This window comes from Xenopus laevis, chromosome 6L, assembly GCF_017654675.1.
Source record: "Xenopus laevis strain J_2021 chromosome 6L, Xenopus_laevis_v10.1, whole genome shotgun sequence".
NCBI lineage: Eukaryota > Metazoa > Chordata > Amphibia > Anura > Pipidae > Xenopus > Xenopus laevis.
In genome coordinates this window covers 89,714,674-89,732,882 of record NC_054381.1, presented here as the reverse complement: position 1 = coordinate 89,732,882, position 18,209 = coordinate 89,714,674, and positions in this window count along the sequence as shown.

Here is an 18,209-nt window from a genome sequence, read left to right as displayed (position 1 = left end):
TAACTCCGTATCTGCCATATATTGTGTGTTTCTCTCTAAGAAATGCAATCTAATCAAGACTTCCTCCAATAGGAAATGGCATATGGGGTTCTTGTCTGGCACAGTGATTTCCTGGCAAGTCTGGGGAAAATTAGTGGGATTTAGCTTCGCATTTTGGGGTACGTAAAAATGCTGCTTTCAGTGTACCTTAAAGAGCCCATGTGCTATTACCCTTAAAGTTTGTAACAAGATTAATAATTAAACCAAAAGACTGTAGTTTATGTAATATGATACAAACTGTATGTTGCTGTTTAAAAATGTCCTGTTAATTAAATAGGAACAGAGCTAAATTACATTGTTAAATGAAAAAAATACTAACATATGCTCCTCCACGTGAAAAGTTGCTTAAAATTTGCTCAGCAGCAACCAATCTAGAACCCCTCCATATATTTTAGCCAATAAATAACATTTAGATTTTGCTGACATTTTATTATAGACAAGTATATGGATTTATTACAATGAATATCATTTGAAACAGAAACATTAAACATCAGGAGGAAAAAATCACTAGTGGACCATATTCTTCTATTCTACTTTTAAATGACTTTAAATTGTTTAGACCTTGAAAGTAATCCTTCAGCTTCCAGGCAGCAAGTTCAATTTTAAGAGTGCATGCCTGACTGACTCTATTACTTTTAAGCTGTTGGTTGGCCACACTGTGCATCATTTGCTAAGATAAGTTATAACCAAGACTTCCCTGGAGTTCAATGAAACAGCTGAGCCTGGAAAACTTGCCTGTCACTCTATTATAAGGAAACTTTAATGAAGATTTGGGAAATACTGAGACAGATCGTGTAGTTGCTTCGTTTTTTATGGTCAGTGTACCACAATATGTTTAGTTCATTTGTGCAATTGTAAAAATTGCACAGAAAAATGTTGATCTTTAACAGCATCGGACTGGGGTGCCTGGGGCACACCAGGAAACCTCATCTCAAGCGCCCACAGCCACCCCTGTACAAGATAGCGTCTAAAAACAAATATCAAAAATAACATGTTTTATTTAAACAAAATGAAACTTAAAAGGAATTGAATATTAAATTAAAATATCTTGTACAATTCTGCAGTATGTAATTTCAGCACTGATCTGGTTGCTAGGGTCTTAATTACCCTAACAACCAGCAGTGGTTTGATTTAGAAGACGAGGGGAAATCATTTGAAAACTATACAAAATAAAAAATGAAGCCCATTTGAAAAGTTGCTAAGAATTGGCCATTCTATAACATAATAAAAGTTAACTTAAAAGTATACTACTCCTTAAGAGGTTAAAAAACAATAATGTTGAGATACAGTATCTAGTAGAATTAAGTCAAAGGCAACTGGACTTTTAAAGTTTGCCAACAGTTTACTGAAGTTCAATGGAACCATTGTGATTGCTGTGACTTTACTACCCTCATGGGTATAAATGCAGAGGAATTCCCTACCAATTCATTTAAACTGAAGAAGCCACTCGGATGAGTGACGAAAAGTTTTAAATATCCTGTTGCCTTTGACTATGCTAGACACTATTTATCATGAACTGGTTAAATGAGAATGTTCAAGACAACAATGTTGAGATACAATATATATTGGACAACTTGTTTTCTGCTTATCCCCTACCTAGTATCAGTGACACAAAGAACATTTACACACATTTTTTAATAACTTTTATTTTTGGTTTTTATATAAAAACTTCTCTTTAGCAAAAATAAAATGTGTTAACAATCAGTGGTATAAGGAGAAGTTACAGGGCCGCCTTCAAAATAGATTTGTGGGCCCCCCTTTCCCCCAGTGCCCTCGTGCAAATCAAATGATTTATTTGAGTTCCATTCTGTCAGAAGACAACTATTTTAGTCTTACAAAAACAAATATAATTTGTATATCATTTATACAATATAATTGCTAAACCAAGATCATAGCAAATATCAAAAGAGCACAAAAGATGTAAACCTGAATAAAATATGCAGACAGCTTACAAATGATATCAAATAGAATCTTTCACAGAATGCTCTGTTAGACAGTTAGAATCTCAGCTGCCATAAAGCAAGGCAGGACTGCTGCTTACAATGGGGATCAGATATGATCTGTGCAGCCACTGGGACAGAATAGTCTGTTATACAGATAGCTGGAATCTCAGCCATAAAACAGGACAGGACTGCTGCTTCCAATGGGGATTAGATAGGATCTGTGCAGCCACTGGGACAGCATGCTCTGTTATACAGATAGCTAGAATCTCAGCTGCCATAAAGCAGGGCAGGACTGCTGCTTACAATGGGGATCAGATAGGATCTGTGCAGCCACTGGGACAGAATGCTCTGTTATACAGATAGCTAGAATCTCAGCTGCCATAAAGCAGGACAGGACTGCTGCTTACGATGGGGATCAGATATGATCTGTGCAGCCACTGGGACAGAATAGTCTGTTATACAGATAGCTGGAATATCAGCCATAAAGCAGGACAGGACTGCTGCTTCCAATGGGGATTAGATAGGATCTGTGCAGCCACTGGGACAGCATGCTCTGTTATACAGATAGCTAGAATCTCAGCTGCCATAAAGCAGGGCAGGACTGCTGCTTACAATGGGGATCAGATAGGATCTGTGCAGCCACTGGGACAGAATGCTCTGTTATACAGATAGCTAGAATCTCAGCTGCCATAAAGCAGGACAGGACTGCTGCTTACGATGGGGATCAGATAGGATCTGTGCAGCCACTGGGACAGAATGCTCTGTTATACAGATAGCTAGAATCTCAGCCATCAAGTAGAAAGGGCATCAGATAATATCTGATAGGTATCATTACTTAATTTCAGAGCCGGGCCACACTGGGCAGGCGCCCTAGGCAACCTGGGCCGTCGCGGCGCCGGCTGAGTGTGCGCATGCGCAAGTTGACGGCAGCGCGCATGTGCAAGTTGAGGCTGGCACGCATACGCGTGTTAACGCCGGTGCGCATACGCAGAAGCGTCAATTGGCGTGCGCACATGCGCAGAAGCATCAATCGGCGTGCAGGAAGACGGTTAGTGAGAGGACCGGACATGGGGTAGGCGACAGAGCAGGTAAGTGCCTGGCGCCCCCGCAGCTTTGCACCCTAGGCACGTGCCTACTCTGCCTACCCCTAGTTCCGACTTTACTTAGGCAGCATTCGGTAGTGTCCGATCTGCCTTCTATATAATACTGCCTAAGTAAAGTCACGGAAAGCTGATGGGAGATTTGTAAAAGCTTACGAGGTTGCCATAGCAACCCATTGCGCCAAACCCGGATATGACATATAGACTAGTGGAACGCATGTAGTAGCGTACCGGAAGGGGTCCCATGACAACCAAGGAGGACGAGCCCTTTTAGGGGCACCTCGCTACAGACACTTTATGCCTCTGAGGAAGCCGATTGGGTCGGTGAAACGCATAAGGCGGAAGTGAGGTCACAGGCAAGCTGCAGGGGAAACACCACGAGCGAGAGAGACGACGGCAAAAACCTCCTCCTTTGATTTTCAACTGGTGACACCGCTAAAGGACTTACCTATATGTGACTTAAACTATACCAACAAATGTGAGTGTAACATTTTTTAAATGTTTTAAACTTTTTAATAAAACGGTATTATACTATGCACAATTTGTATCCTTACCTTGGAGCCAAACAGTGGCTGGAAAAGGAGAGGAAGACACTGGGATCTGTTACTACATGTGATATAAACATACACCATCTTGTAAGTAGGCATTTTTACCAAAATCTGGTGAAGGACCCTGAAAATAATAACTATAACTGCGCACACTTTGGGGATAGGAGGAAGAAGTCTCTTCTAAAGGGGAACTTATACCACCAAATACTTACAGTACCCTTTTTTTTCATCATCAGCACAAGGGTGTTACAAGAATAACCAGAAATACTACACCATATTTTGTTTCTGTTTTTTGCTTTCTCCATTTGCTTTAGGCGCTGTCCCACAAGAAAATATTGATATCTTTGAGTATTATTGTTTCTTCCTTTTTCGTTACATTTTTTGACAGTACAGTTTGTAAGGACGGCAGGAGAGAGACATTTTCGAAAGGCTAACTATTTCTATACTTGTACTCTATACTTGTACTCTATACTTGTTACACATTCTTATATTGTAAACTCTGATCAAATCTGCTCGGGTTTTCTACGCTTATTTATTATGACATTTTTCTGAAATTTTGCATTGCAGGAAAAAAAACAGATTTTCAAGATTTTTTCAGATTTTTTTCATCAGATTTTCACGAATTTCACGATTTTTTTGGAATTTTCAAAACTTCAGGGTATTACACGAGACCCAGCGCACATTAAAAATCATTGGGACCTCTCCCATTGACTTATATGCAACCTTAACAGTTCTGAGATGCTGGATTGTAAGAATCAGACTTTTCTACCCTCAGGGTTTAATAAATCATGAAAAATTTGTGATTTTTTTTAAAAAAAATCATACATTTTTCGTGATTTTTGCATTCGGAGTTTAGTAAATAACCCCCCCGTTATAACAACATGGACTTACAAACTGAAATGTTACACTGCCGTGGTTAATTGAACTTTGTTGTTTTAAACTGATAGAGTAAGTTATGTATTTACATACAGAAAATTATATCTATTTCTCAAGCCATTTCTCAGGCTTAAAAGTACACCCACCTGGAGATTTTAATTCATGTCAATGGAAGCAATGGAAGGCAGTGATGAACAAAGCTGGAAAACATACACTGAAAAGCATTGCTTCTGATGCTCTTCTTTAAGATCAATCCATAACAACCCCCCCCCCCAAAAAAAAACTTGCAACAGATATTTCAAGAATAATAAGTGAAAAATCCATCACAGGCAGCTTAAGCAAGGAGTAATTGAAAAAAAAAAAAGCATTAATCATAAAGGTATGGTGAAACAGTTTATTTAGCAATATGTAAATACAATGTTCCCATAGGAGTAGATTTATTAAAATGTGAGTTCAGAGCTTAATAAATAAAAACTCACCCACGTTCTATTCATTCCTATGGGATTTTTAGGATTGTATTTATCAAAGGGTGAAAGTTAGAACCCACAATTTGATAAATACGGTTCTAAAATTCCCATAGGAATGAATAGAATGTGTCTAATTATTAAGCTCTAAACTTACATCTTCGCCATAGAGTCCTATGGGACTGACTTTTTCTCTGTACTGTTTTTTTCATTGTACTTGATAATTTAGCTAGCAGAAATCTATTCTGATGGAAAAACTATCCTACTGGCATTTTTTAATGTGTAAATGCTTTTTAGAAATCTTAATTAACATTAAGAAAACTTACACTTAATAGAATGCCTGTACTAAATAAGAAACTGTTTACTGTTTTGTGTTGACATTATGAAATAAGGATTGAACAAGGAGGAACAAGCAACCAATTTAACAACAAAACTCGTAAGAGACTCCAGATGTAGTTAAATTAATACTAGATAGTATTTTTTATAAGAAGCTTATGTTTGGTACGTGTAATGTCAGTAGTTACTATCAGGGCCGGAACTAGGGGTAGGCAGAGTAGGCACGTGCCTAGGGAGCAAAGCTGGAGGGTTGCCAGGCACGCACTTTCTGTGCCTCTCCTACCCCCTAGTCCAGTCCCCGCTCTGGCCGACATGTGCAATCTTTTCGTGCGTGCGCGCTGGAGTTTTTTCACGGATGCGCACTGGCGTTTTTCTGCGCATGCGCACTCGCGTATTGGGCGCTTTGCCCAGCCAGGCTGCCTAGGGCGCCTGGCTGGGTTGGCTATTATGGGTTACTATTGGAGGTGTAGGTACATTGCTACCACTTTGGGAAGAAGTTCGTAAATATGTAAATTTTGACACAGGATACCGTGCTTGTGCCCATTTCATTAATATTTTCAAAGGGGTTTTATAATAATTTAGAATATAATGAGGATAACAAGAGCATGCAATCTAAAGAGTTAGGTTACATTTGAGACATAAGGAAGATGAAAACAATTGGCAATTTATGATGAGTTCATTTCTAATTACCTATATTCGAGTATAAGCCGACCCGAGTATAAGCCAAGGTACCTAATTTTACCTACAAAAACTGGGAAAATGTATTGACTCGAGTATAAGCCCAGGGTGAGAAATGCATTTTAGGACTTCTTCAGCAGAACACACACTCCTGATCCCCAAAAACCATTTTTAAAGTAGCCCAATTTGTACACCAAAAATAATCTTACTAAAATGAAGTAAAACAATAAGGTTATCAAGTCAATAAAGTGTCTGGAATTTCCCTACATTAAAAACAGGACATTTTTCCAATGTCCCTGTAAGTTGGGACAGATTTCTATATTTATATATATATATATATATATATATATATATATATATATATATATATATATATATATATATATATATATATATATATATATATATTGCTATTATTATATATATATATTGCCATAAACAGATGAGCATCCAAGTGGGTTAAAGAAAACTGGTACATTTCACAAGTCTAAGCCAAGGCAGTAGAGAATGGGTTGAAGTCTATTGTACACACACATTACACATATTTATGGTGCAAATGTGTGTTATTTCGGGCTAACAGCCCTTCATCAAATTGTTATATACAAAAATACATTGTGCAAACATTTATAGTGTACCCGGAAGTGATGTCACCTCCTCTTTGGGTGGTACTATGTGCAAATTAGCATACAAGTCCATATATTCCACAGAAAGTGTAGCTGCAAGTATCAGTCCATAGTAAATTTCACAACTCCAATAAGTGCATCTAAAATTCAAATAAAGAAAAAATAAATAATGCATCCTATTGGAACTGCCCTTACACTAGGGCCTACCACAGAACTTGATGTTACATGCAGTGAGAACAAACATAGGAAGGAATAAATGCCCAATAGTCGTAACCATTAATAACATATTAAATAAGTGATATACTCATTAATCCATGTTCATGTTATTTATGGTGCCTCAGGCGATGTATATCCATCAGTGAAGAGATAGTGTGTGCCATACAGGGGCAGCAGTAATTAGGCATGGTACACGGCTCCTAACACAAAATGGAGGCTTTAAAGGAGAAGGAAGGGCTGGATACACTTGGGGGTGCCAAACGTTAGGCACCCCAAGTGATTGTAGCGACTTAACAAAAACCCAGGGCCGGTGCTCATATCAGGAGAAATCTGCACCGGCCCAGGGTTATAGGAGTGAGCACCACGGAGAAAGCTACTTCTATCTTCGTGTAGCTGCGCATTTCCCCGGACTGACACATGCACATTTGAACGAAAAAAACGACTTTACAGTTAAAGTTCGGATTTTCGTTCTAATGTGCATGCGCAGCTGTGTGAAGACAGAAGTGCCGGTAGCTTTATCCGTAGCTTTTTATCAGTTGGCGCGCCGGTATATGCCTACTTCTAATCATATTGCCTTTTTCCCCACACAATGGCAAGCATAGAAGCAGATCAGAAGCAAGCGATATAGGTATTTGCCCGATCAACCCCATCTCACCGCTTCCGTAGTTGAGCCACTGGAAATACTAATAGAAGAGAGCGGTAAGAGATCAGGTAAACTGGCCGGATCATATAAAGACAAATCCATGGCAAGTCACCCACATAGACAGGGGGAGGATAGACTGACATTTACAACACGAACAGTGCGGGAAAAGTCAAGTCCCAGTCAGATGAGCCGAGTTACGTGACAGCTCCATACACAGTGTTACACAGCATTTGTTCTCCTGAATGCAGCTTTTCAGTTTCACGTACTGACTCGAGTATAAGCCGAGTTAGAGTTTTTCAGCACATTTTGGGTGCTGAAAAACTCAGCTTATACTTGAGTATATACGGTAATCATTTCAGATGCATTGGATTTTTAGGGAATATTTAAAGGTTTGGTGGGAAAGGGAGAGTTTGATAGCTTGTGATAAAGAGTTCCAGAGACAAGGAGAAGCCTAAGAGAATTCTTGCAGTCAGAAATAGTATGTAATAGTAAGGGATGAGAGCAGAAGCGAAGTGAAGATCAGAAAGAGAGCATAGATTGCATGAAGGAGTATATTTTGATATCAAAGTTTAAATATAGGAATTGCCTTAATTATTAAGGGCACTGAATGTTATTAATTTGTTATTGATTCGAGAACATATTGGAAGCCAGTGAAGGGAAATGCATAAGGGAGCAATGGCTGTGGAGCAATGAGATGAATAAAGTCTATCAGCATTGTGTAGAACAGACTGGATATTAGAAAGATGATTTATTCAGACTCCTGCAAAGAGTAAAGCTGGCCATAGACGCAAAGATCTGATCGGACCGTGTGTGGAAAGTCCTGACATTTTTTGTCCGGCGGAGATCGGTCGTTTCGTCAATCGGACAGGTTAAAAGATTTCTGTTGGCTGCCGATAATATCTCTGCATGTATTGCCGATCATACAATTTTCAGTGGGAGACTGTCACTAGATTTTGTCGGACATAACTTTCCTAAGATTGTTGTCAGGGGCAGAACATTGGCTGATCTGTTCTTTTCTACTTTATTTGATCTGAATGGTTAGTGTCAGGTCGGGAGATGGGGAGGTTCGATCGTACGATGATTCATACGATCGGATCTTTCGGTCTATGGCCAGCTTAAGTTAAAATTGTCAAGGTGGGAAATAAGAGACCAAATAGGTGTATTAGTTGTTTTTAAGCTGAGGTAAAGTTGTATCCGACAATTGTGCAGATAAAAGGGACAGGATTTTGTAGGTAAATATAATAGGAAGTTTTTGGAGGTAAATATAATGAATTTTGTTTTAGAGAGATTCAGTTTCAGGTGGTGCTTCGACATCCAAAATGAGCCAGCAGAAAGACAGTCTGTAACTTGGGAAAGGACAGCACGAGATTGGTCAAAGTAGACAGGCAGATTTGAGCATCAGCAAAAAGGTGATATTGCAAACCTCCCAACTGCCCTGTTTTTTGCAGTCCCGATTTATTTTGACAGTTCAGCCCACAGTCCTGGATTGTCAAATGTCCTGACTCCTGTACTGAACAGCCGTAAAAAGATAAAATGTTTCTGAAATGTAATTAAGTAAGAGGCTTCTGGCAGCATGCCTAGTTGATACAGCACCTGCACGTTGATACATTTGTAATAATTTAAGAAAAGCAAAGATACATTTGTAACTATTTAAGATAAGCAGGTCTCTTGGAAGAACAGAGACTTGCAGCTTAAATGGCAATTCACCTTTGTTAGCAAAACTGTTATAACACATAAAATATTGCCCTAAAACCCCAAGAAATGTGTTAGAATTTTCCATAACCTAAAAAATGTTTTTTAGGGGGTGTGGCCATAAAATGGGCATGGTCAAAAATTATTTTAGTCCCTCTAACAGCTTATCCATTTACAGATGAATTGCATAATAGCCCCTCATTAATGTGATTGTTCTTTGAGCACATTAAATGGTAGACATTACCTCAGAGTTATAGTGTATACCAGACGACCAGGTAATATTTACCTTTTGTTATCTGCAAGTTTATTTGTATGCTACATACTTTTTTCCCGCCATTGGTCCCTTTCTGCTTACTGGCTAATTAAACTTTCTTTTCTGCAGCTCCCATTTCACGTTCCATGTAACGTTTAATAACAATAATTACATTAGACGAAAATAAAACAGGCAATAAAAACTGGTGAAATATTTGTGGACCTTACAAAATATATTTCATATAATTAATTTTGGTTATAAAAAGGAAAAATGCCATCACTGTTATTGGCAGTCACTGTACTGCTGTGGATGTTGGATGAGCTTCAGTTCAGTGCTGTTACATTATCGGTGTGAGCTTTCCCGTGTGCTGGCCCTTTCTTTTTGCCTTTATTAATCAAAGTGGCGTATTAGGCAAGCCAGTTTGTACTTTCACTTAACCTCTTCTTTCTCTGAAAAGTGGCTAGTGCCTGGGCACTATGGACTAATGTCCATATTTAGCCACAGGCTCAACGCAAAATTACTTTTCTGTTTTTTAGTAGGGTGGCTGGTTTTAAGCCTATTTGTTTAACAGGTTCCAAACTAAAACAATCTTACTCTTAGGAGGAGAAGCAGTAAAAATATATTTTGATGTTGAGTTAATAAGACCTTTTTGTGGTTTTGTGGTTGCTTTAGAAATAAAGTGAGATAGTGTTTTCTGATGAATACTCTGCTTTAAATATGTCTATACGCCTATAAATAATGGGCTTTTATCAAATGCAAATAGACAAAAGGTTTTATTTATGATAATATCCTGCGCTGATTCAATCCACTACCCGGACCCACATCCTGCATTTTTACCAGCCTGTACCAACTACCTGACCTGACCCACAACTGTCTTACCTGCAACGAAACCTGCTACCCAATGGCCACCATTACATTTAGAAACATTATTAATTTACCTCAAATCAGTTATCTATGGCAACCAGTCAACATTAAGCTTTTATTTACATATCTAGTGCAGTTAAACTAATGAAAACAAATATCTGGTTGAATACTATAGCTACTGGGTAAGAAAAATGTTTCCTTTTGTTACTACACAGTGATAACTTGAATCAAAGTTTTTTTTAAACTGACATGTTTTCTTAACATGTAGGGGCAGATTTATCAAGGGTCGAAGTAAATTCGAGGGAATTTTCGAAGTAAAAAAATTAGAAATTCAAAGTAATTTTTTGGATACTTCGACCATTGAAAAGGATACTACGACTTCGATTCGAAGGAAAATACTTTGAATATTCGACCATTTGCTAATCGAAGTACAGTCTCTTTAAAAAAACTTCGACTTCAATACTTTGCCAAATTAAACCTGCCGAAGTGCTATATTAGCCTATGGGGACCTCTACAGCATGTTTCTAAGTTTTTTGAAGTCGAAGTAAAATCGTTCGATCGTACAATAAACCATTTTTTGAAACAAGGGATACTATTAAACCTAGCTTTCTTTAACAAGTAAAAATAATAGTTATAATCTGGTATAAACAGCAGATTGTCTTGTATCACTTCTATGCCTCTCTATCAGTTTACATCTTGGCACTCATCTTGTTCCATTTGCTCCGAGAGAGAAGCCAGCTGCTACAGATTGTTTAGCATCATTACACCTCTTTGTCATTAGCTTAAGCAGAATGTCCAGGGATTTATCTGTAACATAAGACACGTGTTTATATCTAAGCATTTGTTTTGTTTGCAGCTTTTAGTTGTTTTTGATAGAATGTGCTGCTTGAACAGAATTGTCAGGGTGCTGATTGCTTATTCTCCATTCCATTGGCTGTTGGTCAGAAAGCGACGCCTCTGGAGCTTTTTTTCTCTTTCTGGTTCATCAGTGCCCCTTGTTAATCAGACATGCTTCTATATGTTTGTCTTGAATGAGGTGGAGTAGAATAGTGTTGTTATTATGGCACCACAATGGAGAAATATTCTATTAGATTATGGAGGCTTTTGGTTGGCAATTATTTCTGTTGTTTAATGCTTAGATGTTGAGTTTTTCTTATTTCGTTGTTTTCATGAAACAAAGCATAACAAAAGCTAACTTGTATCTGCACCAGTAGAGCTATGCTGCAGAACTTTGGCTTTTGCTGTAGTCTGATTTTATCTCAGCATTACCTGTTGCTTTTTAATGTTGTACAGATAGGTGGCCTTTTTCTATTGCACTCTTTGAATGTAATAATATTAATTTGTAGTATATCACCGAGTTTCAAAATGTGATATTAGAGCTCACCATAGTAAAAATCACTCACTTTTTATTCATTTCTATGGGATTTTTAGAATTGTATGATAAATATGATTCTAAAAGTCCCATAGGAATGGATAGAAAATGAATGACTTTTTCTATAGTGAGCTATAATCTGAAATAAAAAAAGCCCCAAAGTTCTAAAGCGTTATTGGATGTTTTAGAAATAGAACAGGTGCTTCGGTATAGTTATATTTAAAAATCTGATCTCTTCTTATTTACAGAGTTTCAATAGACAATTTTTTTTACTTGGTTACTACTACTAACTTTACTACTAACGTTACTACTACTAACTTTACTTGGTTACTACTACTAACTAAAAACTACATAATAAGGATCATTAATATTATTCAAAAACAAAGGCTATCAGGGCCTAGAGCTCTAACCAACAATATATATTTGCAGAAATAAAACAAAAGATACTTGCACTTTTAATTGTAGTACTATGGCTGTTTATGAACATTTGTAAACTGTTTTTTACACTGCATCTTGGCTATTGATCTGCTTTCTTAAACCTATACCTATACTATAGATTTCAAAACAATTTGATATACAAACACCGTTTAAAGCAGTAGCTGATACTCTTTTTTTTTTTTTTTTTTTTTTTTTTTTTAGTTTAAGCCTCCTTTGGTGATCATGGACATGTCTCCTCTCAACTCATAACAAAAAAGTTGCAGATATATGACACCACTGGTAAATTATTGTCAGTTTTTTTTCTAGCAGCTTCCAAGAAAGCTTTATTTAATTCTTGGTTACTAAAAGAACCCCCTTCGTTAACAGACGTTATTTCTTTTATGAACCAGCTTAGTTGGCAAGAAGCTTTATTAACCAAAACCAAAGGAAATAATTCCATTGACTCTTTTAAACTGATTTGGTCTCCATTTTTTGAAGCTTGTCATTCTAATATAGGTGATCAAATAGGACGGTTTCAACATTTATAAGATGTGCTTTCAGACATTCCAGTCAATGAATGGACATTTTTCTTTATTTCTTTCGATATGTTTACATCCACTGGCTTAGTTAATTTTAGTTAGTTGTTGTCAGTCTCATTAAATGGTATTTAGTTTTTAATAATTTTATGCCATTGTATCGATTATAACGTGTCTTTCATCTGCATAAAATTTGCTGTCATACTGTTATCATTTGTTTAACATGAAAATCAAATAAAATATTTTCAAAATAAAATATATCTCAAATAAATAGAATTATGCCAAATATTAAGAAGACGGCTATTCAAATCTGCTCTACCAGGCTTGAATGATATCCTATCTGTCATTGTGATTGCTGTTTGTTAGAATATAGATAAGCTTTTCTAGCACCCCATATCAATACTCACAATGTTCTTATCTGCTTATATTTACAGTTTGCTTTCCGATTCTAAACAACTTGACATTTTCAGAAGAACAAGATCTCACATCCACAGAGAAAATTACAATGAAGCGGTAAGTGTATAATCAAAAAGCAGTGGCAGTTTTTTATTTGAGTAATGTCTTTTATGTGTCCTTGTGTTTCCTTTGTTGTAAAGATTGGCATTTCAATCATATGAAAACTCCTAGTGCAAATCTTTTTAGCACCAAATTACCAGAGCATTCAGAAATAGACGTAGCAATTTGTATTGCACTGGGTAAAGTGACATGTGATTTTTCTTCTTTTCCTCATTAACTGTTTGATTCTGCTTCAGCATTTTATATGGGCATATTTTTCTGCTGACTAAGTGCCTACATCAATTGGTGGTTTCACACTTCTTACTCTGAAAACATAGTGTTTTGTCTATTACTGTCAGACTGAGAGCTAGCGATGAAGAATCATCATATTCAGCTTCTTGAGAATCCAAAGGTCAGAAATACTGAACTTTAACTGTCTAGGAAGGTGATATGGTAATATTAATTGTGAAGGCATACAACATATCAAGATTTCAAAAAGATTTTGCACCATGTTTAACCTGAATTGTAGATCCAAAGATTGTGCTTGGTATATAGTTAAAAAGAGATTGTGGAAGCAAAAATGTAATACAATTTTACCAAATCATGTAAAATTTCTGCAATCACCTTTGACTCCTGCATGCAGATATCAGTTTCTAAAGGGGATCATGAATAGCAACTTTATTATTTCAGAAATTATACATACAGTAATTGATTATATTGACTTATTTTTCATGAGATGAAACGTTTAACATTTTTGCTTTCATGATAGTTCCAATTTAATCTATTATTAGGGATGTTGTAAAATGGAGAGTAGGGTGCATTTGTGGGGATTGCTTACTTGCTCTCCTAGACACTCTAGGAGAAAGACGACTGTTAGGGTGAACAGGTATTTTCTTTTCCACTGTTCCAGATTTTGCAGCTGTGGCTACATGGATGATACAGAAATGTTTTTATACATTATCAAAAGTATCTGGATCCTCTCTGCCCAACATTTCATTTTGAAACCAATGCTATTACATAAATTAGTTTGAAACAATAGGAAAAGAATTTACATATATCTTCCACCACTTTGACTTTTATTAAACTATGACATGTGCTGTGAATCTTATGTTTAGAATAGCAATGATAAATGCAATTATCTTCATACTAGTACACACACAGACAGTAGGAGAATTGTCCTTAAGGTGCAAGTACAATGAGAGTACTATAGAGACAAATAGAGATGAATTATACCTTTTCTAAAAACACTTCAGGGTGTTTTGAAAACTCGTAATTTTAACTATAAATAAGTCCAATAATAGATATCCCTAAATCAGCAGCAATCTAGCTCTCTGCAGGTCTCATTTTCAAGATAGGAATATCACAGCTGCAAACATATAGATATCCTTGCTGTAGTCACGTCCCTTTCTAAAAGTAGAAATTACAAAATATTACAAGAGATGTACATTTCAGATGTTTTCACACTTAATTTCCTGGTATGTCTGCACCATTTTTTTGATTGAGGGTTGTTAATATTGAGGGCTGTTAATAATTATAGTAATTGCAATATGTGGATTTCATACCCCCAGCATTAAAATGTTTATTGTGCTTCAGAACTCCGTAATGCCACGTGGCGTAATGAATCTAGTTGTAACTTTAGATTTTTTTTTCAAAATAAAAAACTTATTGTAGGGAAGTATGGGGCAAATTCACTAACAGACGAAAATTCGCCAGCGATGGCTTTGCGCACATTGCAACACTTCGCCAGGCATAAATTCGCCTGGACAGCGCTAATTCACGAAGATCCGAAGTTGCACACCGGATACCAAATGCCAGCGAAATTACACTCAGCAGTTCGGAGTTACGCTAGCCTGGCTAATTAGCATACGCCGTACAGTTTAAGTACAATGGCCGTATATGCTGCAGCAAAACATTACATTACACAAGGCCAGGGAACCTTAATAAAATTATATAAAAGTTGTTATAATGCCCTACACATGTGCCCACAGTATAGTTTAGGTTCAATATGTTAGCAAATGTAGGGGGGGGGAAGGTGGATACCCGAAAAAAAAAATTATGATCTTTTTCAGTCTATCACCCTTTAAATAGTAAAAAAAAAGCCAGCGTTTTTTGGGACTTAGAAAAATGTTAAACTTTTTTTTGAGGAACTCCTATCTACTCTATTGCACTTTGCCTGGTCTGAGGTGGCGAAAGCAAGTGTGGCGATAGAGGTAAGGGTCAGTAAAATAAAAACGTAGTGAATTTGCGTAGTAACGCTCTTTCGCCAGACCGTAATTTCGCCTGGCGTTAGAGTGTGAAGTTGCGCCAGAATCTATCTCCATGGCGAAATTATTAATTTACGCCAGCTACCGTTAGTGAAGTGCCGAAATGACGTCACGCTGGCGAATTTTCGCAGCTTTAGTCACTTCGCCCTTTAGTGAATCTGCCCCATAGTGAAGGCTGGGGCAAGGAGTCCAAGAGATAAAAGATAAAGTTACATAATTATATTCCTGGCTGGCCTGAAGACTTTTCTGTGCGTAGTATTATCCCTTGATACAGATTAGATATTTATTTATTAGATAGCTTGTGAGAATATTTGCAAAAAACTTCTAGAAACACAGGGTGTGAGTGTCTAGGAAATGAAAAATGTCATTATCTATGCTGGCCTGTGTATGTGTACTCAATGACATTTCATTAAGTGTACTACACATCCATGAAAAGACATGAAAGATGATATAAGATGTTGAAGTTATGTAAATATATACTTAAATGAATAAAATGAAAAAGCTATTTATTTAGGAAATAGCATGGGTCCACAGAGCTCTTCACTGATGTAAACTGATGAAATCAGAAAACACTAAAATGGTTATCAAATTATATTAAACCATACAATTCCAAGGTGGTTATTTATCCAAGTCCGAATTTATCTCAATATTTTCTGCAACAAACTCCGATCAAATCCGCTCGGGTTTTTTACGCTTATTTATTATTACATTTTCCCGAAATGTTCAAATTTTCAAGATTTTTTCAGAATTTTCTCCCGAAAACTTCAGGGTATTGCACAAAACCCAGCTCACTTCAAAAAATCATTGGGACCTCTCCCATTGACTTATATGCAACCTCGACAGGTGTGAGATGCCAGATTTTCAGATTCGGACTTTTCCATCCTCAGGGCTTAATAAATTCAGAAAAAATCAGAAAAAAATAAATTTGATTTTTGCATTCGGAGTTTGCCCTAAATGTTTCCATTTGGACCCCCTAAATGTGTTCCATTTGGAAAGAAATCTAAAAGCATTAAGGGCCACCATATTTGCTTAAAGGGAAACTATACCCTGGATAAGTTCAGGTCCCTATGAAACTGCCCATATGTGGCATATGACACACATTTAATAAAAAATACTAGTATTATGTTCAATTGTATAATCCAAAATATAAAAACCACCATTTTAAGTACTAAAGGCCACCCCTTGGCTCGTAGGACACATACAGAATATCACAAAATGGTGGCTAATGGTATAAGATGTAAAAGGGCAATATTTATATGTATACAGCAATTTGGTAAGATTTTTTTAATAGCTCACTTATTATGATGCAAGTTTTCTGTTGGTTAAGTATTTATTCTGACGTTATAGTTTTTCGACAATAACTTTGTACTGTAATCAACCTGAATCTCCACCAGTAAAACATATGAACTGCGTAATGGGATATAGCTATCCTCTCCTAGATTTTGTTTTTAAAAACATCTCTACTGCACCAATGGATGTTTTATACACACAAGCAGTAATTATCAAGGTACTGAAGCTCATTCAATTTCTCATAAAGGAGAGACAAATGCATAAACTTTCAGTAAGTTGACCTGTTTTCTGTGAGCATTAATATTAACATTTCTGATCATCTATCTATCTATCTGTCTGTCTGTCTGTCTGTCTGTCTGTCTGTCTGTCTGTCTATGCATTCTTTTAATAAAATGCAAGATTTATTTGAATGGATATTTATGAAATGTAAAACAAAAGTAATTAGGAATACATCAAGCATATGGACATGGGGGGGGAGACTGGGGCTGAAGATATGCGAAGGTCCATAGATATAACATTAGTAACACAATACTTGCTGAACTGAGGTATTACTGTATTTCTGCATCTAATGTCTGTGCAAATAATGCAGGTACTGTACCTTCAGTATTTGAAGTGAGAAATCGGATTGGGGACAAGAACTCCAGTTATTTTAACTGCTTTCAATTTTGGCTTGTGCTGAGCCTGGCTTATCAGTTTGTCCACAGACCTCCATATAAATTGCTCTACATCAGAATTTAAAAGAGACAGATTTAATGAAAAAAGAAAACAATCTAGCTGTTCCAGGTGGTGAAGGAGGTTCTAGTTTATGTACTAAATGTGCATATTCCTTTTAAAAAAAATGTAGCTAAGGGATATCTCATATATAAGAACTTGGACAACTGGACTTGCTGAGTAATTATTGAAGATGTTTCACTACTCCTCCGAGCTTCTTCAGTTCAACTGACCGGTGTGTGAAGTTTTCGACATATAGACTTTTCCGCTAATCCAATCACAACGGCACATTGTAACTCCTAGAAACAGGTGTTACTTGTGAGAGTAGCATGAATTGATGTGTGAAGTGTTCTGAAACCGCCGGGGTACAGATGTTAGAATAGCATTGTATGTAGCAGACAGGTGGGGGAACATTTACTATGTGTCGAATATCGAGGGTTAATTAACCCTCGATATTCGACCATCGAAGTTAAATCCTTCGACTTCGAATATCGAAAGTCGAAGGATTTACCGCAATTCGTTCGATTGAACGATCAATGGAAAAATTGTTCGATTGAACGATTAAATCCTTTGAATCGAACGATTCGAAGGATTTTAATCCATCGATCGAACGATTTTCCTTTGATCAGAAATTGCTAGGAAAGCCTATGGGGACCTTCCCCATAGGCTAACATTGGTGCTCGGTAGGTTTTAGGTGGCGAAGTAGGTGGTTGAAGTCTTTTTTACAGAGACAGTACTTCGTCTATGGAGTGGTCGCATAGTCGAACGATTTTTAGTTCGAATCGTTCGAGTCGAAGTTTCAAGTCTTTGTCTAAGGTCGAAGTAGCCAATTCAATGGTCGAAGTAGCC